Source organism: Galeopterus variegatus, unplaced genomic scaffold (assembly GCF_000696425.1).
Source record: "Galeopterus variegatus unplaced genomic scaffold, G_variegatus-3.0.2 Scaffold10464, whole genome shotgun sequence".
Taxonomy (NCBI): Eukaryota; Metazoa; Chordata; class Mammalia; order Dermoptera; family Cynocephalidae; genus Galeopterus; species Galeopterus variegatus.
This window is the reverse complement of record NW_007736575.1, coordinates 54,442-61,069: the sequence shown is the minus strand read 5'-3', so window position 1 is coordinate 61,069 and position 6,628 is coordinate 54,442. Positions and strand designations below refer to the sequence as shown.

The window sequence follows — 6,628 nt, the reverse complement described above, 5'->3', positions numbered from 1 at the left end:
AAAATAGAACTTCATTTTAGCCACTAATGTTGCCTTTGTTACAGAGCGTGCTCTGTAGTAGCGTAAGGTTAGGAAACCTAGAAATTTGTTTGCATAAATTATTTCAAAATAGGAAAGACATTTACCGAGGCTGAGCTAATGTGTATTTGATGGTCTAGAGTTGGCAGAAATATGCATAAAAAAATGATCATTCTTGGAGTACTTTTTTATAACAGAATAGTAAGGTACCGGCTCTTTGGAACACTGAGGTCTCATTTTACTTTATGTTTTTGTTTTATATACAGGTCCTCCTCCCATCCCTGCGGAACCTGTTGTTTCACCTAAACCAGCTTATGTTTCAAAAGTACATTACGGTAGGCAAGTTCTTTGTGGTGTTCTTTTTTAGAAGAGTAACACAATTAAAAATTATAAAATATTATTAAACTATGGATAGGAATGAAAATATACATTACCATTTTATCATTCAAACCTCCCACACTTGTACAAAGAGGAGAATTTCCTTTTATACTGTGCTAAAAATGATAAGGGAGAGGAAAGATCGAAGAAAGAGTTTTTTCTATATAAGGAGATGGTTCGTTAATTTCATACAACTGCTTTTTTGAGAATTTTTTGCTTTGGTGGGCTTGTCATTAATGAAAACTGATGGCTTTCTGGTGTTTGGTGGTCTTTTGGTGCATTCATTTTAAATCAGTCCATTCACACTCTTTTAATGGCAGTTATTTGTCATTTAAGCTCAGGAAAGCTACAACTTCAGTCGAAGTTACTGGTTGTGTGACCTATGACCAGTTACTTTTCTGTGCACCTTAATTTCCTCATCTGTAAAATGGCCATTACAGTAATTACCTCATGGGATTATTGTTAAGATTAAATTAATTCATACATGTAAAATACTTAGATCAGTGCCTGGCACACAGTAGATGCTGACTAAATAGTAACTACTATTATTTTATTATAACATTTCATCACATTCAACATTGTGTGGTAGTTATTATGTACTTTTCCTGTTAGATTATGTATCTCCTAAAAGGCAGGAATTGTTCTTAATTTCTATGTTGACTACATAGTAGGCACACTTCAGACTTTAAAGTTTAAAGTATTTGTAAAATTAAAATTAAGAAGGAGCCTTTCTTCTTTTTCGTTTTCGAGATGAAAGTTAGAATTTGGAAAGTTTTATGCCTAGTCTTTTATTGTGTCTCTAAGAGAAAATGGCCTTGTACATTAGTGTGCATGAAGTAAAAGGACCAGACTAAGGGAAAATAGGAACATTTAAAAGACAAAATCCACCAATAGTTAAATATAGTTACCTGACCTAACAGTCATAAGAATTTATGAACAGCCATTAGGAATCACTTTTCCGGTAGTGATCTCTTAATATGGGAAGAGGCTCTTGTCTTTCCTTTCAACTTCTCTGGACATTTTTAATGAATAATGGGATAAAATCTGAGTTAAAGGATGGGCAAATAACATAGATTGCTCTTTTCCTGGGAAAACAGATAATAAACTATGAGGAAGAAAGAATATGTAGTTTAAAAAAATACAAGAGTAGAGTCAGGTTTGGTAGGCTCAGGTCAGGAGTCAAGTGTCAGTCAGAAAAGAGAGAACCAAACAACATCCTTTGAATTTATGGGTAAAAAACAGGACTTGGATATTATAACTTTCAGAGAAAAAAGATTAGAGACCCACAAAAATCTTCTGAACACCTTCTGATGAGCCAGTTATAGAGGTAGTCACTATTTCACAGCCTGTCTACTTTGCTATATGTTTCAAACTGGATCATATCTTTATTATAAATAGTGATATTTTGGCTCTGAAGATAGGTTCAGGTTACTCATGATACTAAGTATCACTTGATATTAGCAAGTTGAAATCAAAGAAATGGTGTTAATGGCATTATACTTGTCATGTTTTTATCTTAGCCTTTATTTCCAATAATTTGTGAAACTTTTATTCCCTCAATAGCCAGCACACATGTATAAGGACAACAGTATTTTAATTGCTTTTCATTTCTTTACAAACATGCTAAGAAGAGATACATTTAGTAATTTAGCAATACATTTAGTAAATACAAGATTTGATTATATTCACAGCATTTATTTTTTCTGTCAGTACTGAATTAGGATTCAGATGTATGTCAGTATATTGTTGATTCCTAAATGTTCTTTATGATATTTTTAATGCACAACAAAACGTTTTACTTGTGACACACATAGTGCTGGTTGTGTCAGTACTAATTACAGTGTACTTTTCTATTTTATACATTAACACAAAATAATTGCTAACTATTTAGATCATAATTAAATAAATTCATTCTGTGGAGACATTAAAAAGAATGAAATAGCACTAATGTCTGCCTTTGATGTACAAGACCATATTAATGCAGAAAGTGGGGTTAACCATGCCCCTGTTTTTATTTTTTAAAGTGATGTATGTTTATATTTATAGATTTTCTCAAAATAGCTATATGAAACTGGTAATAGTGGTTGCATCCAAATGTATACCTTGTTATAGTAAAAAAAAAAAAAAAAAAGATTAAAAAAATCATTAAATGAAACTGCTTCATCTGTATCATGAATTTTTGGTGATAAACAGACCCAGTGTTCATTCTTTCTCTCAGAGTTTCATTTTGTGATTAACTTTTGGCTGTTCTTCCACTCTTTTTGGTAATATGAATGTACCTCTTTTTGCTAAGAAGAGAGTATTAATAATATTAACAAAGAAAAATACAAGCTTAACTAATATTAGCAAGAACATGTAAGAAATGAGTCATATACAGTAAGCAGAATGTTAGCTAGGACTGCTGATGCTGTAGTTTTAGCATTTGTGTGCCTTTTAGAATGTAGTGACTATCAATCAGGTAAAAAGAATTATCTGTAAAAATCATATTCAGGTATGCATTTCATATATATGTAATGCATGAAAACAAAATTGTTTCATTTTTTTCTCTGAAAAAATATATATACATATGTGTGTGTGTGTGTGTGTGTGTATTTTTTGGTGATTGGCCAGTAAGGGGTTCCAAACTCTTGACCATGGTGTTATAGCACCATGCTCTATCCAACTGAGCCTAACTGGCCAGCCCTACTCAAAATATTAAATGGACTGTGAATCACTTGATAACTGCTGGGAACCACCACGAAATATCAGTAACCATCAATGGTTTGCAGTCAGACTTTCAGGAACACTGTATTAAAGTGATTCTGCAACCTCTTATTCTCTAGAGCAATGATTCTTCACTAGGGATACACAATCATATATACAAAGCAACAGATTGCCAGGGTCCTACCCCAGAATCTCAAGCTCTGTTATGTTTTTTTAAAAAAATCCATGATTAACTTTTGATGTATATTCTTGAAGCAATACTAGTTACGGTAAGCCTAGTAACTTAGAACTATCTTAATCTTCTTTCAAGTTTGAGACTTTTTAGTGGGAACATAGAACTATATCAAAAGTCTAATGCTTAGTATTTGCAGTGGTTTTCAGTGGGGCAAATAGTAAGGGAGTATATTTTAATTGCTGTAATGGTTGGGGAGGACTGCTGGCATTCTTTGAGATGTTGGTTATATTGTAATGTGTGGGACAGTTCCATACAACAAAGAATTGTGTTGTGTTCCATATGCCTTTTAATATCCTGTCAGACTAAATTCTACAAATATAAATCAATAGTCCTCTAGTATGTAATATCACAAATCTTTTCATAAGAAGACACCTAAAAAGCTTAATAACTTGTGTCCTTTTAGAATCAAATACTTTAAAATCTCAATACAACATAAATTATAAATTTGCTTACATATGTCTATAAATGATTAACTAATTTGTAAGGTTGTAGTAAGAATAATACATTTCTGGGAGAAAACAATGTTCTTCAAATTCATATTGCTGTTGATTTGTTTTTTCTAGAAGGGAGATATATTCAGTATGCAAAGATTTCACAAATTGTTAAAGAAACATTTAATCAACTGATTTGTAATCAATCACAGTATCTGAAATGTATCAGTTCATTGGCTGCTTTTATAATTGAAAGAGGTAAGTCCCATAATTTGGGATGTGTTAGTTTGTAGAAAAACTGTTATCTTAATGATCTGAAGTGTACTATAGTAATATTTTAGTTAACTATTTTTGCACTGCTGACAATGGTGTTGCATTAATTTGAAGTGGCCTTTTCTAGTGGGTTTGGGTCATTAAACACAAAGGTTCTCAAAGGTAATGATAAAGTATACTTCAGGAACAAGTAGAGAACTGCAGAATGGTAAAAAAAGGCCTTAACCTTAACCCTTAATTTTAAATCTTAACCCATCTGGAACTACGACTGTCTCTAAATCTGATCCTTATTATAACAGACATTGAGAAAAGGGCTACAAAAATTTCCATCTTTTCTTCATTTTCAAGTAAAAAAAGATTAAAATGTGAGAAATCATGTTCTTGTGGACATTATAATGTTGCAATTTAGTCTATATTTTTAAATTTTCTTTACCCTTTGATGTTCTGGGTTGATAATTAATTAAAAGTGTGTTTTATACTCATCTTCTAATTAGATATTATAGATGATATAAAAACAATTTGAGGTTTGGTTCTTGTTCTTAAGGAGTTTTAGATGGGAACAGAAGGCATCTATATTGAAAGTCTAAGATGATACAAATTAAAAGTTGTTTTCTGTAATGCAAAAATGTGTGAGACTTCATAGATAGGAGAAAAATGATAGGGTTAACATCTTTTAGAACAGGCAAGACTTAAGCTGAAACTTTAAAGGTTGATAAGGTTTAGATAAATAGAAGAAAGGAAGACATTTGTAGAGAGATAAAGGCATGAGAGAAGAAAGCTGCAGAGGGAAAACTGTTTATAGGATGAGGAGATAAATTTATTGCTAGTGCAGAATAGTATATGTAGAGAAGTAATACAAAATATAAAGTGATAAGGTGGTGCCAGCTTATGGAGTGGTCTGAAAGATAGTCAAGTTAGATTTAATAAGATCTATAATAAGCTGTGGTTATGAAAAAAGATTTTGAACAAAGGTAAACAATGTGCTGTAATTATTGGGAGCATTAGCATCAGATTGAGCTCTGCTTCTTAAATTACTTTGGGCAAGCAGCTCTATGCTCCAATTTTCTCATTTCTTAAAAATAGAGATAATAGAAATAATAACTCCCACCTCATAGGGTTGTTAGGATTAGATATAATAATTATAAATAAGGTATTTAGCACAGTAATTGACATTTAGTAAAAACTTAATAAATTGTATTTGTGATGATTGAGATAAATTAACGTTTAATGAGTAACCGACAAATAATTTTTTTAAAAGATTACACGGTTGAGCCTGAAATAAGGAGCTACAACTTTAAGTGGCTGTGATGGAGTACCTACACTAGAGCTAAGGTGGACATGAACAGGAAGGGAAAATATATTATAAAAAAAAATTGATGCGATAAGATGAAGGTGACAATAAATGATAGATGAAGTGAGATGAATAAAAAATAATAGCACCGTATCAGGTTTACATGGAAGAGTAATGTTTCCATGTATACAAGGAATCCAGAAGCTGGTGTGAAGCTGGGTGGAAAAGAGCATGGGTGAGAATAATAAATGTGGTTTAAGAAAATATGAAATATGAATGAGGGATGGGAAAGCCTGAGTGAAATCAAATGAGCATCCCTAGAGTAACTCACACAATCAGTACATATTTAAAATATATTCTTAAAAACCTTGCCTCATCATTTTTAACTGGGTCTGTAAGAAGCTGTCAATTTCAAGTGTCCTTCTCTCCCCTGCCACTAAATCTATGTGTGAGTACTCAAAAAGTTCGTGGAAAAATAGATTTAAAAGGTAATACAAATCTTTCCGTGAACTTTTTGAAGTACCCTTGTAACTTTCCTATATCCATCTTCTTTACTTGACAGTAGAGTAAGGATTTCTCCTCTTACAGGCTAATTCTTTTACTTAAATTCTGATTTCATTCCCTCTCACATCTTGATGAATTTCTTCTTTTGGTTACTCCTCTTTTTCCTGCATTATCTAACTCAAGTATCTCCCTGAGGCATTGCAGGTTGAGTTCAGAGTTGAGAAAAGAAGCTGAGTTTTTGGCTACACTATTGCCCTTTATAACTCAGAGCTTATATCACCATTCCAAAACTTACACTGATACTGTATCATTCCATTTAACAGGAGGTTTATAAACCTGGTTATTGAGTCAAATTCCGCATTCACAGGGTAACATCCGTATTCTAGGAGTGCAGATGGAGCCTGTGCTCAGGTGTCCCTGAACCCATATCCTTGCCAAAACTTATGTTTTGACTTTTTTGTTAATAGCCATTCTAACAGGTGCGAGGGTATCTTGTTGTGGTTTTGATCTGATCTGCATTTCTTTGATGACTAGTGATATTGAGCACCTTTTTATATACCTGTTTGTCTGTCTTCTTTGGAAAAATGTTTATTCAGGTCCTTTGCCCATTTTTTAATCAAATTATTTGTTTTTCTATTGTAGAGTTGTAGGAGTTACTTTTATATCTTGAATATTAAGCCCTTTTTAGATATATCATTTGGAAATATTTTCTTCCACTCATCGGTTGCCTTTTTATTTTGTTGATTGTTTACTTTTCTGTGCAGAAAGGAGTGATTTTAAAATGTAACCCAAGAT

The 6,628-nt window shown here is 32.3% G+C and overlaps 1 protein-coding gene across 1 annotated transcript in view; it reads left to right on the top strand.

Annotated features, from left to right (window-relative positions):
• The first annotated feature begins 278 nt into the window (after positions 1-278).
• The window catches only part of LOC103610011 (adenosine deaminase domain-containing protein 1), a 47,152-nt gene continuing 40,802 nt past the window's right edge, over positions 279-6,628 (top strand). The window contains exons 1-2 of the mRNA XM_008594252.1: positions 279-353; positions 3,898-4,023. The gene's annotated coding sequence lies outside the window, so the exon portion shown is untranslated. The remainder of the gene's footprint in view (positions 354-3,897; positions 4,024-6,628) is intronic.